Source organism: Petromyzon marinus, chromosome 1 (genome assembly GCF_048934315.1).
Source record: "Petromyzon marinus isolate PM22_M1 ecotype Great Lakes invasive population chromosome 1, UKy_Petmar_22M1.pri1.0, whole genome shotgun sequence".
In the NCBI taxonomy this organism is placed as follows: domain Eukaryota; kingdom Metazoa; phylum Chordata; class Hyperoartia; order Petromyzontiformes; family Petromyzontidae; genus Petromyzon; species Petromyzon marinus.
In genome coordinates this window covers 22,079,990-22,103,132 of record NC_133667.1, presented here as the reverse complement: position 1 = coordinate 22,103,132, position 23,143 = coordinate 22,079,990, and the positions used below count along the sequence as shown (strand labels likewise).

The window sequence follows — 23,143 nt, the reverse complement described above, 5'->3', positions numbered from 1 at the left end:
CCGGCAACCTCGGAGAGTAATCACAGTGAGAGGCTCACAAAAATGAATGTTACACTTGGTGTTCTCAGTTTATCAAACAGTATCTGATGTTTATAATTTAGTTTCATGGGTGTATTTGCCGCCCGCAATAAATAAAATGTACTAAACCTACAGTGCCACTTCACAACAGCTCGGGGCTGGAATAGTTTCGCTCCGAATAGAAACGTGCAGTGGTCAAGCGATTCAGGGTCAAGACCAAGATGCCATCACGGCCAAAGCCGTTGTTAATGCGACCGCACCTCGCCACGCTCTGCCAGATTCCACAGCTGCTGGACAGCAGCCACGCGACCTCCAAGGTGTGCCCTGACAGTCCTGCCGCTTGATTTCATCTATGTGTGAACTCTGAACTTCTTTCGCACCGTACGTAGCCAGCCGTGCTCATCAATTCAACGTGAAATCTTCATGATCATAAACAAACAAACAAAGATACGCAATCGGGAGGGGATTTCTTTTTCAAAAGTTCAAGGTAAAAAAAATTACATGTTTTTTTTCCTCTGCTCAATGTCGAGTAACACAGGGATCTGTTTTTAGCTCTCGCGTGACCAACGTGCCCCCCCTCCCCCCCCCCATCGTGGTGACCGCTTTATCGTGACCCCTAGCGTGCGGCAAAGCTGAGCTTTGCATCCGTAAGAGAGGATGAATTAAAAGCGACCCAGTCTATCCTGGCTCTGGCCGGATTTCATCGCTATTTTTTGAAGCGCCGAGGTCACGCAATGTTAATGCCCCCCTCGGTGGTAAGGACAAACAACTTTTATTGCAACTAAAGTGGAAGTACAATTGTAAATGAGCGGTTGGGGGGGGGGTGGGAACAATTCAACGTGAAATCTTCAAGTGTTGCCGCCTTAACGAGTGCTGCCGATCAGACGACCGGGCGTGGTGTTGGCCACCCATCCCCTCGTGTGCCGTGCCGGCCTTCATAGGTGCTCGCTAACAGCACTTGCCCAAATAGTCAGTCTATTAAGGCTATACTGGGGGATCGTTGTCTTTGTTGGCATGAAACCCGAGGGATCTGTAAACCGTTTCACTTCGTTGTCCCACACGGGGTCATCTGGCGTCTCTGTGGATTAGAGAAGAAAGTACTTTAGCCGAATTACTTAAATTGACTTACGTTCACATTTGATCCGTCTGAAAAAGAAACGATTCAACTCTTATAACCATTCGTACTGACACTCTCAACTTATTTAATATTCACTTAAATGAATGCACGAGTATGTTTATTAGAATTAAAATGGCGCTAATTATACGGAAGTGTTTTTGCTGTTTAATTATTATTAATTTTGACTGGTTATTAATCACCAACAGAGCGCAACGTAGACCTGAGAGTGTTGATCAGTTGGATATCAGAAGATCTTAAGGATTTTGACGTCTTAAGGATTTTGATGTATTAGTTCCTGCAAATAATGTGGGGTGAGCCCTTTTAGCGCATTATAAATATATAAAAACACCCAGGTCTGTCATTCTGTCATTCTGTGACTATGTCATTTTGTGATTAACGCGGCACGGATTGGTTGAAGTGCGTCACGTGACCGCGAGCAAGCAGCCAACCAGAGGTGCGCCTCTCACAAACATGTACGCCCCCCAGGTGATATTGTACCGTAATAAGGCGCTGTGGGCAGCTGGTCTGCCACCACGCTCACGGGCCGACAGGGGGGTCTTATGGAGGGGGAGGGGTCCCCCTCCCCCTCCATAAGACCCCTTAAGATACGAGCCCCCCCCCCCCCCCGTGACCGGAGATTGACACCCCAGAGCCCCCAGGGGTGGGGGCTGAGGGGGACGGGGACCCCCCCCCCCACCAATTCCTAAGACCCCTTAAGTTAACACCTTGCAAATAATCCTAACAGTTATTTCAGTGATTAATAAGTCATAGCTCTTAGAAGTGAATGCAAATATCACAACTAAAGTTTAAATACATTTTCATTCATTCACATTAAAGTTACATCGCGGGATAGTCAAAAAAGGTATGTAGAGTGAAAGTTTTAAGTGAAAGCCGCGTAAAGCCGCTCTTATTCGACTTATTGAAAGTCCTCAAGTAGAGCAAAGCCGTTCGCGTTCTTTTTACAGTACTCTACAATAATACTTTTCAATAATACTTTGGACGGTAAAACACACGTGCACTACACACACATTTATTACGTACGGACATATACACACGGTTCTAATTACATTAGTACTTAAATCCACGCTGTGCGAGTGGATCGTAAGGATTTACTTGACCAGTCTGTTGGGGGCCGCCGCAGGCTGTGGTTGTTGGGGGGCGCCATAGACGCCCCCCAACAACCTAGTAGGTTAAGGGCAGTATCTTAAAACCCACTCGGAATTTGACTGGTAGCCAATGAAGAGATAAGAGGACTGGTGTAATGTGCTCACGGCATGGTGTACGTGGTGTTAGCACTCTAGTAGCTGCATTTTGAACAAGCTGAAGTCTGCCTAGCACTTTGCTCGGAATCTCAACCAGTAAGGGGTTGCAGTCGTCAAGTCGGGATAACACAAAAGCATGGACCAGTCTCTCCTCGTCACCAAGTGACAGGAAGCAATGGATTCTGGAAATATTTCCTCGGTGGAAAAATACAATTTGAACCACCTTAGATATATGTGCCTCAAAGGATAATGATTGGTGAAACTGAAAACCAAGGTTTCTGACCTCCCGTGTGGGACTGACATTACTTGGAAGCAATTTCACGTTACCATCCCAAAACTACACACCTAGAATTTGGAGGTAAAACATTAACTTTTCATTTGGTTTAGCAGGTAAGGCCCACTGAGCTATATAGCTCTTTTTTCAGAAGCGGCGTGACCACAAATGATAGCTCAATCAAGCGTATTATCACGTGGAAAATGATAGCAGTATCAAATACTTCAAACGCATGTTTCTAAATGTGGAGGGAAAACCCGAAGGACCCAGAGAAAAATCCACGGGACCACGGGGATAACATGCAAACTCCATACAAACAGGCGTGAGGAGGTCGTGGATCGAGCCCATGACCTCCTGTATACCAAGCGAGGTAGTTAACATCTCTTCCTGAAACCTATTGGGAAGGGATTACAAAATAATCAGAGGACCCAATTGACCTCGTTGGCAAATGTTCCTGTTTGTCTGGTGTGAAAACATGCCAATCTCTCGACATCACCAACAATGTCACAAATTGTGAATTTAATTGTTTTGACCGTTTTATGAAATGTTAAACTGGCTATGTATATTTAGGACTTTCTGTCCTGTTTTGCCCTGCAAACATATACGGAAATTCACACATTTTCCAGTTGTAACATGAATAATTAAAAAAGATTTAACCCGGAAAGAGCTTCTTCAAGACTCTTTCACCATTTTAGATGTAAGGTCAGTTTAATTTCTTTAGAGTATTTGCACACGTCACACGTGAGATCATCACTGGCTGTAGAAAAACTGTGCAAATAGACATAAGTTACCAGCACTTTTGCGGCTTGAGTATTCCACTTGTGCAAACATTATCTTTTCTAATCTTATTGGATCCATTCCTAAAAAAAAAACATTTCCACATCACCCTTTGCCGAGGTGGTTCAACATACGCTTCAGCGCACGCCATTTTAAGAAGGGTAAAATGCTACGTCAACAAAATTCAACGTTGCTTTTAAATCATTTTTCTCTGGACGCTAATATATATTCAGAACCAGACCAGGTACTTAGCATTTCCCACCAATATCTCCAATCGCTGTAATTCAAAAATGAGACTGAATGTGGGTAAATTAGATTTCCAGGTGAGAACTCAAGAGACCACGGTCGTCTCATTAATTGGTCTGTAAGTAGGGGCAGTTATTGCTTTATCATTCCAAATGAGTAAATTGGCAAGCAATTTCGAATTTAAAAAATGACGCACTCTCACGAATGCCGTCAGAGGATGTTTAACGTTCACTGCGTGAAGCAAACTGCACGTCTTATCACGGTTGGCCGCTAGATTTGAACGGTGAATACTCTGCATCGTGTGGCGAACACGCTACCACTAGACCACATCGCCACCCAGTGTTGTTGCCGCATTGGAAATATTCTCCCCCTCTAGTGCCCGATTTGTGCGGTGGCAAGGCCCACACGTGGCTACGGGGGCCGCGTGAAATGAAGTCGCACCTCCGATTAGCGCGGTTGGCTTCGTACGGTGAGAAAATAAGTTCAACATACATACATTTACTCTTATGCCGCATTTCCATGACCACTGGGAAGTGGGCTTGGTACTTTAACTGGGCTGAACCCAAGAGGGCACGTAACCATGGCAAATCCTCACAGGCCAAGCCATTCCCAAGCGAGCAAGGCACCCTGTCCCTCTGGCAACTAGGTTTTCCACGTGTGAGGTAACAAAATACCAGCACACATCATGGAAATAATATTTCACTAAACCATAATGATGGATTACTACGTGTACTGTAAGTGCATTGTCTTGAGTGGTGCCAACCTTATTGAGGGCGATATTGGGACATACATGTAATATTGATTTATTTATTATTGCACACACGACAAAACGAGGGACTTGTATCGTCCCGGGAAGACTTTAATATTTCCCAGGACAGCTACCTCAAGAAGTGGACAATCCTGGGAAAACTAAAACAGGTGGTAGGTTGCTCTACTAGCAACCCATGCCGCACACTTTTACCTGAACTGAACCTGCAATCGGTTGCGACGCCATGGGGCGAACAGAAGTGAGATGTGCTTGGCCATAGGTTCAACATGCCAGGCATGTTTGTGTTAAAATTAGGTGGTGGAGGGGTGGCCAAGTGGCTCCGAAGTCAGAGCATTGAGCTGGCACCACTGAGATCCTGGGTTTGAATCTGGGCTGCTAAAAGTGATTGCACAGCGTTCTCAACCATAGTGAGTTGATGGTGTCAGTCCATTAAAGACTGCGTAATAAAAAGGAACTCCGATTTTTTTTTACTTTATTTTTAAAAATTCCATTTCCAAGAATACATAAATAAAAATGTATCTTTGACCATGCAATTAACATCTGTAAATCGCTACAGTTTAAAGTGCAGTGATCCTTAGTGTGCGAAATCAGTCACTTAAAGGTACATCAGAAGTAGGTCTGTGTTTTAAACCACATTATAAAACAGGCTGTTTTCTAACAGTGTGCATAAGAGGCCACTTGAATGGGTTTCAGAAGTAGGTCTGTTATCAAATGGGCTGCTTTTATGGATGGCTCTGAGATCATTCTGAATGGACATTTCCTCATGTCACGACATAGTACAGTGCAATAATATTGAAACAAATCAGGTGAATGGGGGTGGGGGAATGATAAAAAAAAACGAATTAAAAAACAGATTTGGCTTAATTTAGTCTAATCTCAAAGTTAGACATGTATATTTTATTAAAACTGGTTTGAATCATAATTAGCAGGGAAGCGAAATCTCCAACCCCACGGAGCCTCTTGGCCAGTAGAGCCCCGTTTTGATTGGCTGTGGATACAACACGCAAGATTCCACGTACCGACATCCCATAATCTGACGCTGGGAATGAAAAATGTCACCATCAATATCATCAGCCAGTCTTTTCACTCGCGGCCTTCCCATTCCATCACCACCATGACACCTTGCCGATATTAACTATGTTAACCTATTTGTATTTTTTTTTTAATTATATCTTAAAGCTATTTTATATTCGATATGTATTCAATTTTATATACTTCAGCCCCTTGGTGTTAGTTAGACTTTTAACCCTTATTATTATAGTAAGACTTGTTTAAAACTTAATTGAGATTTTAGATTCCTATATGTTGAATGTATGCACCATCCTGCCAAAGTAAATTCCGTGTCGGTGTGAACTTTCATGGCGAATAAAACCCTTTCTGATTCTGATTCTGACCATCCACCACAGGTGTGCAATACACAAACAAACTGACAGAACGGTAGAAAAAGGTTAAAGGTGACGACGGTGCAGCCTTGCCGTTGTCTGCTCACACCACTGTCGGCAGAAAGGGCCTCCAATAAATCGGACATAGGCAGGATCTGTAGCGCGTTCGTCATTAATTTTGTTGCAGACGTTAATACTGTGTTGCGTACTAACCTTAAAATGCGTGTCGTCTGTTTCGCATTGAACGTTGAAGATACTAGGACGTGCTTCAGAGATTCTGTGCGAGTGTCGACGTGTCCAAATAGGCCAGATGTTTTTTTATTGCTTGTGAATTACTGATTTGGGAAACACAGCAATCGTCACCCCCTTTTGTAAACATTTGGTAGGTGCCCCTCCTGAAAAAGAAAGAGCCTTGGGACTGAGTGAGGCTTTCCTGGATACAAGTGTAGCAACAACATAAATAACTGGCGGGTGCGACTCACTGGGGACGCCACGGTGGCGAGATGTTAACTCCCTCGCCTGGTATACAGCACGCCGTGGGGTTAATGCCGACCCTGACGCTTGTATATTTGGAGTTTGCGGTGTCTTTCTCCCTGCGGCTGTGTGTATTTTTCTCAAGGTTCCTCCGGTTTTTCCCTCCACATTTAGAAACATGCGTTTCGAGTATTTGACTGCTATATATTTCCACATGATAAGCCACTTCGTTGAGCTATCATTTGTGGCCAGGTCGCTTCTGAAACAGATATATAGCTCACGGGGCTTTACCTGGTAAAATAAAAAAATAGTTAATGCTGTGCATTCATTTATACTGCTGGGTGGACAGACACAGGAGGATTTTCATAAATGCACCCATTATTCAACTACCATGGTAAGTTTGCATCGAACCGGTGATCTCTGGAATGTTATTCCATTTTGCTTACTGGAACCCTTGGGGCAGCATTCCGGCAACAAACTGCACAGAACTAAAAATAATGTTGTTGACGAGAGGACGCAATGTTTCTCAAACATCCACGGTGCCATCTGCTGGAATTTCGGTAATATTCGTCATCTTCTGAAACTACTTGAATGCATAAACTAAAACTAAACTTTTTTGTATAGGATTTATATGCGATTTCCATGAACATTTCGATTAATTATGCATCTGTATACACATCTTTTGTGACCGTATGTTGCATATATACATGTGTATGTTTTTTTTTACACGCGCGCATTATATGCAGTAGCACGTACAACTCTGTTTGGCATTCATGCAGCCGTAGTGCATCATCATCATCATCGTCAGCCATGGTCTAGGGTCGGCAACCAAAACAACACGAAGAACCATTTTTTTTAATTCGGAAAAAAACCCCCCTCAATATTTCAAACTGTTATCAAGCACACCATAAGGTCAGCAAGTCACAGAAGAGCAACTGTTATGAAGGCACGAGTGTCAAGCAACCTCTGCCTCTCCCGACACCGTTGCCATACCGACTGATGCGGGGCAGGTAATGGTTTTAGGCAGCATTAACCTGCACGTAGCCCTGGCCCAGGCGATGCAGATGTATTCATCGCGAGGAATGGAACCTGAATGGCGTGGGGGGGGGGGGGTTACTCATGGGCCTGTTTCGGAATGAATCCAAGATCGACTCTCATGATCGTTACATTTGGAGGTCACAGGCACATGCCAGTTCGTCCCGGACTGTAACGCGCCTCACTGCACTTGCCTCCCACCCTGTACGTTACTACAGGGTGTTTCAAAACGATGGACCCGATTTGAAATCGCTATATCTCTGCAACCACGAACCGCCCATGAATGAAACCCTTACCACTTGAAAGGGCGGGGCATAGAGTTTCAAATGATCACCGCTAGATGCCTCTCCCAGCGCACAAACAGCCCCTAGCCTCAGTCATTCGCCAGACGGTGACCCCCGCAACACAAGGGGCGTTTTGCGTTCTGCAGTTCAGCAAGACTGAATCCGTAATTGCGGTGCAGCGTGCGTTTCAACGGCGCTTTGGCATTGATCCGCCAATGTCAAAGAGCATTCGTCGTTGGTACCGACAATTTGAGGAAACGTGGCTATTCATGTAAGGGGAGGAGCACAGGGCGACAACACATCTCAGAGGAAAGCGTGGATTCCTGCAGTCACGAAAGCTTCAAATCAAGATTTTTCAGTTTTTGTTCAGTTTGTTTTTCCTTCTTCTCTTTAATGACCACGGCGTTTGTGATCAATGTCATAGCACGGTAGTTTTCACCGATCCAAAACTTTTCTTCAGGCACATTGATGCTACTTTTAGTTAAGAGGTTCAGCTTTCCAAATGCAACTCCAGTCTGCTAACGCCTGCTTCTCTATTTTGTCATTTTGATTCTGGTCCACTTTCAATAGATGTCCGAGGTGCGGTGTACATATTCATTCGTTCAAATTAATACATTTGTGCATAAATGATCAAAGATATCCAAATATAATTTATTTACATGTGAAAAAAACAAAGAAAATCCAAAATTAGACCTGAATACCAAAACAATCTGATACTTTTTTTTCAATATAACTTTTTCTTAAACTCCGCATTATCGCTGGTGTATATATATCTAACTCTAAGCCACAATACAGTATTGATTAAATAAGGCAACTCGGATGGTCTTTTCCTCTCGCTAACCGTAAATTCAGAGTTTTATGTATACTTAAACTGCTATTTTATGTTTAAAAACAGCAGCAGATGCCTCTACGCAGCATTGATAATCCTAATTAAGAGTGAGCCAGGTAACAGTTGCTATGCTACTCTCTATTGCCCATCTATTTTTACTTGCCACGTGCTAAGCTTTTTATATATTGTGGAAAGGTCAAGGCTGCTGCACATTTACAGATTGCCCATAACGGTATCAATCATTCTTATACAATGTTTTATTTTTATTACAAGGCAGAAGCTTGAGCTTGGTTGACAAAACCAATCAACACACACTTGCTAGTGTGAAGATGTTATCGAGGAGTTTCAAACCTCCACATATCCGTTATGGTGTTGGTGACATATCGCATTCAGGGATTTTAAAAAAAGTCCCAGCTGTTTGCCAACATCTGTTTCGACTGCTATTATGACATGCTTTTGAAAATCACTACAAGATCTTCAGTAAAACAAACGTCAAGGAATTAGTTGCCAACATTTCAACCACGTAGTATAAATCTGGTGCTGTTGATACATTTACAGACACCCCATGTTAATACAAAGTACGTTACATTTTGGGGCTTGGCAAAGTCATGTAGGGTTTCCCCATGACACAATGCAGACAGAATTACAGTATATCGCTAAATTGTTGTTTTTCGAGTTGTACTAATGTAATGACAGGGTGCCATCTGTTGACCAGGAGGGGTAATCACTACACTAATATAAATTCGCAAGCTCTCGATACATACACACATACTATAATATATGTTAAAATTTTAAGATTATATTTTTCATTTTGTACATATTGTATGTGATGGATTCACGCGGCTGGTGCCCTCAGTGTCAAAATGGGCCTCTGTGGAAGAGGCTCATGCAGGAAGCTACTGGGCAGCTGGAGGCAGTCGTTCTACAACAACAACGGTGGGCTTAGGAGCGACGCTCACAACGTATGAACATTGGGTGGCCTGCTACACATTAAGTTGTCACAGTGGGGAGAGCAGGTGGTGTGACATGTTTGTTTTGTTTTGCACTGATTTCTATTTGCTTAATTGCTGTACTTTAGTTAATTGTATTCGTTTTGCTTTTGCCATTTTGGTAACCCAGGTTACAAATACGACTATCCTGGTGTCTTAAGCTCTCACCTGATTGAGCATAATAAACTCAACTTAAACGATACTATCTCAGTAAAGTCACGTAGATAATAACTTTACCGAAAGAACCAAAGAGTAATTCCTGCAGTCACGAAAGCTTCGAATCTAGTTTATGCTATCACAGTCAGTCATAACTCATAACACCTGTGTGTGTTCCTTGATCTCAAGTCAGCGAACCTTCTGCACTTCACGTTATAGTCTCAAAGTGCACCTCGCTGGGCACAATCTGCGTCTTCATTTCACCACCACTTTGTGGCAAACGGCAGTTGCTGTTGTTGTTGTACTGTGATGGGCTTGCAATGTCCTTGCAGTTGAGCCACAATTAAAACTGTTGTATAAATTGGCTTCAGTCCGGTATTGGCTTTTTATACATACAAGCCAAATACTATACTCTTTGGTTCTTTCGGTAAAGTCACGTAGGTATAAAATAAAACAAAATAAATTAAATCACGACGTTTCGGGCGCAACAAAAGCGTCCATCATCAGGTGGGACAACCACAGCAAGAAACAATTGCTGAAGTGGGCAAAAGGGCTGCTCTAACAAGAGGCTATGTGGTGTTGGTCAGAAATGTAGTGGGCCCTATGGTGTAGTGTTTTGATGAGGGAATTCTTCTGTGCCGGATGGTGGTGGGAATCAGGTTTCAGATAGGAATCTGTGTGGGTGGCTTTCCTGTAGACAGAGTGTCCCAAAGAGCCATCAGGTTTCTTCTCAAACAAAACATCCAGGAATGATAGCTTACCATCCTTCTCCACATCCATGGTGAATTTGATGGATGGGTGTATGGAATTAATGTGGTTGAGAAATTGGTTCAATGCTGGCAGGCCATGCGGTCAAATGACGAAAGTGTCATCTACATATCTCTTCCACAAGGAAGGACGTAGGGTGGATGTTTGGATAGCATCTGTTTCAAATTTCTCCATGAAAACATTCGCTATCACTGGTGATAAGGGGGAACCCATGGGGGTACCTTCATTTTGTTTGTAGAAAGTACCATTCCAGGTGAAGTAAGTGTTGGTAAGGCAGTGCCTAACCAGAGTAGGAACATCAGGGTGTTCAGTCCATGTTGGACTAAATCTTCAATTATTGCTAAGGTGTCAAGCCAAATACTGCAGTGTGCATTATAACCACCAGGAGGAGGGCTTTGACCGTGTTTAGATCAACTAGGATGGCTAGCTGCCCGTCCACGTGACGATGGCTCTCTCAGAAGTTTGGCGTTGAATTATACTTTTTCAAAACGGTATGGTCTTTGTGATGCAGGGGCGTCCATGGCTAAACAGACCGACCCGGCTGACACAGAACCTTCCTCGGTTGCTGCAGGGGTAGGCGAACGAGAGTTATGTGCCTAGCAGCATAAAGCCTTTGTCTTTGTAGGGCTTTATGAAGGTGGCGATCTCCATGTTTAGATCAGCAATCATGAAATTACAACGTGGAGAGGAATTAACATAACATACAGGAATGTTTTGAGGCCTCGGGTTCAATAGTATTTTTGATTCAATATACCACGTTACTTTTGTTCTGTGATGTTTCCTAATGGTGCCAAAAGTCAGGATATTGACTTTGTGACAGGTTATTAAAATTCAAACCTGCTTGTGAATTTAGGAACTTAGGACTAAGTCTGAAGAAGAGGTGGTTTCTGAAATACCGTATTGTCTTTGTACATTTTTTCCCCATGTGGTTCGTAGGCCAAGATGAACAATGCTCATGTTGAGCAATGAGCCAGCAGTGCTGAGATTCAGGACAAGGAACTGGGTAGCCATATGTAATTTGAACGAGTTCCCCAAGTATGGCAAGTATTTAATGATTCAGTCACCAATAACGCACACAAAGTGTGTACATTTGGTTCCCTTCATATCGCCTTAGCCGAGATCTGAGATATAAAGTAGAAATAAACTCATGCCGGTTGCTTTACATGTTACGAACCACACTTCATGAAAATAATAATCTACAGTAATTCGATGGAGGTTTCCCCTTGCGTTGTTGGTCACGAGGGCTGTTTGAGCAGATTTCACCACACTGGTCATTGCGGGTTGGTGAAGAAAGACCTAGGCCCACTGCAGATGTTAACAATGGCCAGCAATAAAAAAATCAAGCCGCTGGGTTCAAAGTGCAGTGTTCTCGCCACCGTGCTACCGCTCCACAAGTCTCTGTTTAGAGCATAAATTAGCGTCAATTATTAATGCGTAAGGCATATTGAAGTCACGATGTCTCTTGTCTATAATCATTGCACAGAAGCCAGTTTACTGCTTGTCCCTGGAGTCAAACTAAAATTTGGAGGACATAGAGCCTACACTATGATGGACCTTAATTACAAAACTTGACTCCCCAAGCCAATCAGTCAGCCAGTCATTAAATGTTGTTTAAATCGTGTGTTAAGACTCGTATCCTATTTTTTTGTAACCGTGGTTTAATGCGGCTTATGTTTTTAATGAAAACAAATGTGTAGTTTAGAGAGCTAAAACATGCTCGTGAACCGCTCTTTATAATACAAATTTTCAACTGTTTGTGAATCCACTGCAGGATGATTACAGGTTTTGTACCGTTAGATTGTTGGGGCAATCCTGCCAGGGCTTACAAAAGACGCTGTTTAAGCTTCAATTTTGTTGATGTTTTTTTTGTTGCGTGGCTTTGACCTTCCGGCACTCTTCTCTGACACGGAGGCAAGGTTCCGCTGACTCGGTGAGTGCACGGAGGATGTGTTTTTTGTGTGCCGCGGTTTGCCGCTATGAAAATTAAGATAAAAAAAATCGGTGGCGAAACTTCGGTACAGTAGTATGCAGTACATACTATGCAAAAAAAACCCCATGCATCTATGCGAAATTGAGTTAATCCAACTTCAACACAGCACATTGCTTTTTCAGTGTCTAACATGCTGTTGGTGAAGCATTACACTGCGGTTTAAATGAGCGTGATGTTGGTCCACATCAAGCATATTGTCCATTGGCAACCTCAATTACTGCATTGCAATCTCCACTCTATGCTATGTTTGTGCTGCTGCTGCTGCCCGATGTGTTTCGGGTTGTACCTCGTTGTTGTTCACCACAATGTCCAAAGTGATCATTTAATTTCCCGAAGCTCCTTTGCACGTGAAGCGAAACGTCGGACATGAATCTAAACAACACGTGATGCAACCAGAAAGCACATTGGAGACCTGTACAGCTCGACTTACGCAGTGGTTTATTCGTGACGTGTTAAGGCATCGTCTCTCCGCCTTTGTATTCACGATTGTTAATATTGCATGCTTTGTTGAGTCAACATTGCATGTTAACAAGGGTTTAAAATCTTTCCATTGAACATATTGAGTGGCATTGAACAAGAGGTGGCTCAGGCAAGGGGTCAGACTACTGAGCCGACGCCGCTGAGATCAAATCTGGGCAGCCACCCGTGATTAAACCGGGTTCTCACGCGTGGCGAGTTGACGGTGGTCTCAGCTTGGTCACCAATGACTGCAAACACACACACACACAAAAAGCAATTGTATTCAATTCGGGGTTTCATTTAATTTGAAAAAATATTAATATTGCATTGGTTTCATCACCATGGGGCAAACATTGATCCTTGCAGTGGGGGAGTGCAGCAATCTCGTTCAGGGGTTCTTAACCTGTGGTCTGCATACCGTTACTGGTCTGCAAGGCCGTGGGAAGTGGTCTGCAAAAACGGTTGCCGATAGTACAATTTAGAATGGTTTTGAGTGAGATTTTTTTTTGTATATGGGTGCATGGTGGTCTCCAAAAAAATGTTGAGAGTTGACAAAGATCCGTAGGTCCAGAAAGATGGGGGATCACTGCTCTTTCATATGGATTCAAATACAGTAACTTGAAGTGACATGGGGTCTAGTTCTATGATATCAACTTCTGCAGGCCATTCCTTGACATAAGGCGATGCACTGCTCTGTGAGAGGTCCGAATTGACGCTTAAGCTCGTGACAAGACGCCACCAGCACAATTGGAAGGGCATTGGGAAGACACAATAATAACTGACAGTTACATTAAGCAGAGCAGGTGAACATTTCATGCCACGTGCAGTGAAATAATGTGTGCAGGCACAATGCGTAAAGGTGTACCGTGTAAACAATTAATAAATAAGCAGGGCATTGTTTGACAGGCCAGTGTTTTAAGATGGCTGGCTCATAGCGCACAAGGGCTATAATTTAAAAACGCTCTTCCTAGTGGGTGGCCTAATGCTCCGATGAAGGAGGCACCCGAACAAACGTTGTTGTCCTGTTTCTGTGAAGTGAAACCACTGGATCCATGCATCCCCTTTGGATCATTGGAAATTTCCACATTCTCCATTTTTTAAAAGGCAAAGTTGTGATTATGTGTGTCTGTTCAAAATGTTTCGCGTACTTCCCGACATGCAACAAACTTGAAATTTGCCATTTGGGTACTTTCCAGACTGTACACCATGCAAAAATTATACAAATACACTTATTTTTTGGGGGTGGGGGGGGGCTCAATAATGCATCTATTTTTTGCACGGCAAGTGAGCTGTGACGTCAAATCTGTTACGTGACCCGCGCATGTGGAAGCGTAATGCATTGTAGTGTAGTGGTTAGCGCGCTGTGTATGTGTGTCTGTGTGTGTCTGTGTGTGTGTGTGGAAGCGTAACGCATTGTAGTGTAGTGGTTAGTGTGCTGCGCTATGAACCCGGCGACCCGAGTTCGATTCCCGCTCATGGACACCACTGGTGACGATTATTTCAACCGGTCCTGGGCCTCCCCTAGGTCGACTCAGCCTCAAACGAGTAACTGGTCTGTTGTGTGAACATCGCCACTGGTGAGACAAAGGCGGCCGGGCGTGGTGAATCTAAGTCCCGGGCGAAGCCGGGTAGTACAGCTAGTAATGCATATAACCACCTCTGGGGACAAAATGAACGCGCAGTCGGCTGTGTAAATAAATCGTGGGTTTATTTTTTTCTGTGTATTAAAGGATAGAACAATTTACCTCCCCCACACAGCACAGCATCGTCACAATGACATTGAACAATACGTGGATCACCGTTGTCACATTTGTGAGCTGAAACATCAACGTTAATCGACGAATGTACCCACCGTGCCACCAATAATCTACAACACTGTATCCATTACCCTTTTATGTGTCACCTTATTTCATAGGTGTACTGTACACGATAATATCCGCCATGAAAGAGTTATGTTTGACGCAAATCGGTAAGCGTTTGATTAAGGATGCCAAAAGTTCAAAGAACATCGCGTTTAGTCACCACGCGCCAGAGCTTTAACCTTTAACCCTTCAAAAAATTAAAAAAAACATCAACTCGTAAATGTACGTTGCATGCAATAATGGGTTAGCTTGCAGACCCCTCCACCCAATTGGTGACCGGTACACTTCACGAACACAGTTTAAACAACGTGTAACACAATAAATAAATTGAATCTTTGGTTGAAACCGACGGCCCCCGAATCGTAACGGTTCATTCAGTGGCACAGGAGCCGTGGTGATGGGTGGCGGGCGGCAGGACCCTTCCGCCCGTAACTTTAAACAAAAATATAATTCTCACTTCAACAAAAAAAAAACCGCTCTCGACTTTATACCTTCCTCTTTTACGACGCCGCGTAGCGCGCGTAATGTGGAGACAATTTCCACCCCTCCTCCGCGTATTTATTTGTTCAGAATCTCCATTCGCAGTGGCTCAATTATGACGATCGCAGCTGGCTTCGCAGGCTTGCCGTGGGCAGCGAGGGAAGGGGGTGGTTATAAATGGTCGGGGGGGTTGAGAGGAGGGAGGCAGAAACGAAACGCTACAAGCAAGTTGGGGCTTGTTTACATTTTGAGAAACCACGACTCCTATCATCCCACCCACCCCCCCCACCCGAGTGGGCAGTGGCCGGGGACGACTGGGACACACTTTGCTGTGGGAATTAATATGCTTTTCCCATCCCTTTGAAAATTGCGCATGACCTCCAAAGGGGACGACGAATATTTTTTTTGTTGTTGTTGTAAAAAAAAAGAGACGCCCTGTTCTCGTTTGCGGTCCGTGCGAGAAAAAAAGAAAGCTCGGTTTTTGTTTTTGCTGCGTTCGGTTTTTAAGCGTGGTGGAGTTCCGACGTCTTTCGCTGGATTTGATGTCTAATTGAAAAAATAATCATCTTTGTCCGTGCTCTAATTAATGTCAAAGAACAATAAAAGTGTTTTAACGAATGTGATAGACTTGGAAATGCCGCAGGGCGTGTGATTGGTGAATCGTAACAAAAAAACACCGAGGATAACGCCTCTTTCTTTTCTTCGGGTTTAGGTTAATGTGTAAACCTTTTCAAGAACAATTAAAATAATTAATGATTTCAAAGGCTATACGCAACACACAGCATACACTACATTGTCCCTAAACCAACGGATATGATGGGGAAAAATATTGTAATAGATAAACTACTGTAATAATTGTATCCTGTATTTATTGCCATAGAAGTTTGCAGTGTATGTGAAGTATAAACATACAGAGAGACCTTTTTTTAAAATAGGTGATCCATGTAGGTATACTGGTAAAATAGAAATGCTCGTGGTAAACTTCTGTACCTTGGCTGCGCTGTAGATTCCCATTCAATATTCTTGGTTTCACTCATGTTCTAAAAATTATCTTGTAACAAAACATTCCCCGGGTTTCATCTCTATTTGTAGACTGATCACCCTCAAAATGCCCTCAAATGCCTGTATATGGTGATATCTCTTCATCAAAACACAGAAAACAGACGCAAGCCTTGGCAGTCAATCTGGCTTTACAGATTGACCGAAAAGCCAATAAAGATTTATTATCTCATGCATTGCATAAATAAAATGTAAGTTATGACATCCAGTATAAGATATATTCATATCGAGTGATGCACGCTTGAATGTATATCGGAAGTACAATGCACATTTACATATATGTTTTTATACACGCGTGTAAATGTAATGAAGGCAGTTAACAATTTGCAAATGTGATTTGTAACTTTCATCCTTACACGCGTCGCGATAGTTAAATTTTAATGTACAGTTTTATTGAGGGACTGTATCTCGTCTTGGTGTGGTCTGGGACTGTTTTTTTTTTTAATGTTGTTTTGCTGCCTTGAACAAGCTTGGAAATTGGTTATATTTGTGCAAGTTAAACTTATATAATTTATCTACAGTATTGAATGTATTTATTTTTAGTGATTTGCTTACCTTTCCTATACTTTGTATTCCTATAGTTTGTTACGTTGTTTGTTGTTATAACTTTCTGACCCACCCCTACTGGACATGTGGAAATGAGCTTCAAAGCTCATCGGATTTCTCCAGGATAAATAAAGTCTGATTCTGAGATTATGATTCGTGAACACAACTCAGGGATCACACACACACACACCACACACACCACAACACACACACCACACACAACACACACACCACACACACCACAACACACACACACCACACATATCACAACATACACACCACACACACCACAACACACACCACAACACACACACCACAACACACACACCACAACACAATACACCACACCACACACACCACACACACACCACATACAGCACACACACCACATCACACACACCACACACACACACCACACACACCACAACACACACACCACAACACACACACCACAACACACACCACACACACCACAGCACACACACCACAACACACACACCACACACACCACAACACACACACACCACAACACACCACACACACCACATACAGCACACACACCACATCACACACACCACACACACACACACCACAACACACACACCACAACACACACACCACACACACACACACCACACACACACCACATACAGCACACACACCACACACACAGACAACAACACACACACCACATACAGCACACACCACACACCACAACACACACCACATACAGCACACACACCACATCACACACACCACACACACACCACACACACCACAACACACCACACACCACAACACACACACCACAACACACACACCACAACACACACACCACAACACACACACCACAACACACACCACACACACCACAGCACACACACCACAACACACACACCACACACACCACAACACACACACACACCACAACACACCACACACACACACCACATACAGCACACACACCACATCACACACACCACACACACACACACCACAACACACACACCACAACACACACACCACACACACACACCACACACACACCACATACAGCACACACACCACACACACACACCACAACACACACACCACAACACAATACACCACACCACACACACCACACACACACACCACATACAGCACACACACCACATCACACACACCACACACACACACCACACACACCACAACACACACACCACAACACACACACCACAACACACACCACACACACCACAGCACACACACCACAACACACACACCACACACACCACAACACACACACACCACAACACACACCACACACACACACCACATACAGCACACACACCACATCACACACACCACACACACACACACCACAACACACACACCACACCACACACACACACCACACACACACACACCACATACAGCACACACACCACACACACAGACAACAACACACACACCACATACAGCACACACCACACACCACAACACACCCCACATACAGCAAACACCACACACACCACAACACACACCACACACACACCACAACACACACCACACACACACCACATACAGCACACACCACACACACACACACCACAACACACACACCACACACCACACACACCACAACACACATACACCACACACACCACACACCACACCACACACACACCACACTCACCACACATCACATACAGCACACACACCACAACACACACACCACACACACAGACAACAACACACACCACACACAGTACACACCACACACACACCACACAAACACACCACACAAACACCATATACAGCACACACCACACACACCACAACACACACCACACACACACCACACACACCACAACACACACCAAATACAGCACACACCACACACACACCACACACACACACCACAACACACACACCACACACACCACAACACACACCACACACACCACAGCACACACACACCACACATACACACCACAACACACACCACACACACACCACAACACACACACCACAACACACACACACCACACACACCACAACACACACACCACACACACAACACACACCACGCACAGCACACACCACACACACACCACGCACAGCACAACACACAACCACATACACCACAGCACACACACACCACAACACACACACACCACAACACACACACCACAACACACCACACACACCACAACACATACAGCACACACACACAACAACACACACCACACACACACACACCACACACACACCACGCACAGCACAACACACAACCACACACAGCACACACCACACATAACACACCACACACACCACACACACACCACAACACACACACCACACAACACACCACACACACCACACACACACCACAATACACACACCACACACAGCACACACCACAACGCACCACACACAGCACAAAAACAAAAGACCCCCCATATAGCCTTAACAGACTGTAGGGGCAAGTGCTGTTAGCGCGCACCTATGAAGGTCGGAACGGTACACGAGGGGGTGGGTGGCCAGCACCACACACAGCACACACACCACATACAGCACACACCACAACACACCACACATAGCACACACACCACAATACACACCACAACACACCACACACAGCACACACCACACACACAACACACACACCACACACAGCACACACCACAACACACACACCACACACAGCACACACCACAACACACCACACACAGCACACACCACACACACACAGCACACACCACAACACACCACACACAGCACACACACCACAACACACACACACCACAACACCACCAATGTTTTGGGCTCAGTGTTAACCGTTCATTTCGAAATCGGATGACACGTCCACCACATCTTTGGAGTTCTTCAACTCCGAACGAAGTGAATGCTCTGTGAACGCTTGGTGCTTGTTTGCATAGCGCCAGTTACTTGTTTATCTTAGACTAAATGATAATATTTGAGGAAGGAATTTCTGCAGAGTGTGCTGGGATGGCCAGGGCTGTCTTATCAGATCTGTCTCGGGATAGTACGGGAAGGATGAGGGCTGTTAGAGGGGTGTGGGGAAATCTGTAACCGAGTGTTTACAAACGTAGATTCTAGTAAACCTATCTGACAAATGCTTAAGCAATGCACTCCTCAACAACAACAAAAGTGATTACCGTTTGTGTGCCGCTAGTCCGATTCGACGTAGTCGCAAATCGGAATCCTCATCATAATCTTTTTTTTAGACTGGAGGAATCCGATGAGCTATGAAGCTATTTCTTTCCCACAGATGTCCAGTAGGTCGCAAATGTCCAGTTAGGATGGACATATATGTGTTCTACTCGTGCTCAACGCTTGCTAGAGTGGCGTATACAGCTGTGGCCAGTTTCAAAACTGCCACGGGACCGTGCCCGAGTAATGAGAGGGTGGGCGGAAAGCCACCACGTGGGAATCGGCACTTTGGGGACGGTCATTTTTTTGTTGCCACAATCGCGCCGTAGTCCGTGGGAATATCCTGACAAATTTGGTGTTCCCAAAGCGTCACGTTTTTAGGCTTTTTGTCAAGTGGCAAAAGGGCCCACTGACTGTCAGCAAAGCCTGTCGACGCGAAAGATCTGTTGCCTGCAACTCTTGATTAGACTGTGGGGTTGATATATTTAATTTTAACTTAACTTCGATTTGATTCTCTTATGCGCTGCAAACTGTAAAAAAAAGAAACCCATTCATGCGTCAACAATAACTCCCACCCCCTCCCCCAAACTCTTTAAAGATGAGTAAAATCGGATTAAATTCCTCAAAGCAGTGTGACCTTTTTCCTCTTTACATTTGCGACTTCTAAATACATAACCCCACACTGCCCCCACCCCCGCCCCCCGCCAAATAAGATAATACCATGAATCTTGACTTAAAGCTTTCGTGACGGCAGGAATTCATATTCTTTGAGTCTTTCGGTAAAGTCACGTGGATAGGTTCAAAGAAAATAACAAAAAAATATAACAAAAAAACGACGGCGTTTCCATCGCAACACAAGCGATCGCCATCAGGAGGAAAACGAGGGTGAAAGCTCCTGGGGCAGACTGTTTTAAAGGTTTAAAATGGGTGGAGCCCAAGGATCCTCAACGAAATGGGCGGGGCTAGTTATGTTAATGGAAGAGATTAGCATGTTAATGTAAGAGATTAGCATGTTAATGTGAGAGATTAGCATGTTAATAGAAGATCGCAGAGCGGCAAAGTCGAGCTAGGCGAGCTCGGTGGCCGTGTTAGTGTGCGAAATTTAACATGTTAATGTAAAATCAGAGAGCCGAAAATAACAACTAACGTCGGAAGGTGGTAGGATGGGAACATCACAGCCAGTTATGACTTTAACTGGTTGATAACGTCCTTCCAATGATTGCTCAGTTCACACCCATCTTCTCGATTGGAGTTGTTTCTGTGTCTGTACATGTGGACGGCTTCATGAACGAATCTTTGTTGACAGCCAGTGGGTTTGCAAAGTACCTCCGTCTTAGAGAAATCAATTTAAATCAACAAAATTGATTTATCTAAGACGAAGGTACTTTGCAAACCCACTTCATTGTGGAGGCCGCTCTCCGATCTCACATTAACATGCCAATCTCTCACGTTAACATCACTCGCCCCGCCCACTTCGTTTAGGACCCTTAGTCTACACCCATTACAAAACCTTTAAAACAGTTCTGCCTCTGCAGCTTTTCCCCCTATGTTTTTTTTCCTCCTTGTGTTGTGACCGAAACGTCGTAGTTTTTTTTGTTATTTTCTTCGAACCATCTTTTTTTCCCCAAGGGACTCGCTCCTCCCTGGCCTTTCTATAAGTGGCGGTGGGTGCCGTGGGGTGGCGTTGCGGGAGGTTTGGGGAGATGGAGCAGCGGGGGCGTGGGGGTGGGTGGCGTTGTGTTTCTCTTGGCACTCATGAGTGTAGCAAGAGGGAAGGGAGGGCGGGAGTGCAGCAACTCGCAGCTCGCAGCTCAGGAATGTCTTTGCCATGGCGATGACGTCCAATGGGCCGAGAGCTGGACACTTTTGACAGCTGGTCATTGGGCCATGCGCGTCGAGGGCCTAGCGTTCACCTAACAGAACATGTCATTGGCATGCCATATTGAATCATGGAAGCAGGTAAAGGAGGGGAGCGGGGGGTGGGGTAGAAAAAGTGGCAGGATGTCTGCTGATATACCAGGGGTCACATCGCACGAGGAATTTTGGCTGGTGCACTGATTGACGAGTGGCGGGGGGGAGCTTCATTACACACCCAGCACACAAGTTGAGAATGCTCAGGAGTAGCTGTTTGCCAACGCGTTCTTATTGGCATTGTCGGTCACACCTGAATGAGGATACAATATTTCAAAATAACCACAACAAAAACCGTATCGCAGTGACCTGTAGATCATGAACAAACATTCAACGCATTCGTCAATAACACTGTTCTAAAGAGAAAATGAAGCACGCTGGTGACAGGTGATGTTTCTGGCAACGGAACCTTCTTTATATCACAGAGGCCAGAGAGATTGAGTGAATAATAATTAAAGACTGCACTAAACACCATGGGGTGCTAATTGATAAACAGCGTAAAATTGACATCTCAAGTTACCTATTAGTAGATATTTGGCTCCAGATAAACCCTTTAAATTTTGGTCGATCGTTAACATTGCCATGTTTAACGTACCCTTCTAGCGATCATTAATTAACTTGTAGGTTGTGCATTATGAAGACAAGAATTTCTAGGTATTTGTTTTGTGTCACATGACATAATAGAAGTGTCCAGGATCTGTGTTTTGATGATGGAAGTAAAAGCGATGAAAATCAATGTTAAACACATTGCTAGTTACCCAACGCTACAATAATTGGTAACACAAGTCCTAATGAGGAACCACCTTTTGTTTTAACATTAGCCTTATTTACAAAGATCCTAATATATTACAAAGATTTATTGCAGCTGCCACTATGGCCTGCTTTTTAATTCGTAAGAATGTGTTAATGCAAAGGTCAAATTTGCTATGACATTAATTACACGATGGCACATTATATGTTAATGTGTGAGAATGCAGCCATTAATATATTTATTTAAAATAAAGATTCAGTTTCATTTATTAGGTATAATAATTATACACTTCAACTATGAGCTTAGAACTGAGTCTTGATTTAAACGGGAATGTCTTGAATGATATATTGGAAATTTCACGTAATAAAAATGGATGTTTATGATGTTGCCGTTGGCCATTGTTTTATAGTGTTCTGCTTTACAGTACATTTACTGTATGTTAAGGGACTGAGTAATTGTGTGGTTATTCGAGAGCCTGTGGAAAATAATAATAATAATAAAACCCTAACCCAAATTGGATCCGAGAAGTCAGGTAACCAACCAGGA

General features: G+C 44.0%; 1 long non-coding RNA gene across 1 annotated transcript in view; it reads left to right on the top strand.

Annotated features, from left to right (window-relative positions):
- The first annotated feature begins 11,923 nt into the window (after nucleotides 1-11,923).
- LOC142924114 (uncharacterized) overlaps nucleotides 11,924-23,143 on the top strand; it is a 46,386-nt gene continuing 35,166 nt past the window's right edge. The window contains exon 1 of the long non-coding RNA XR_012941274.1: nucleotides 11,924-12,310. This is a non-coding gene — a long non-coding RNA (uncharacterized LOC142924114). The remainder of the gene's footprint in view (nucleotides 12,311-23,143) is intronic.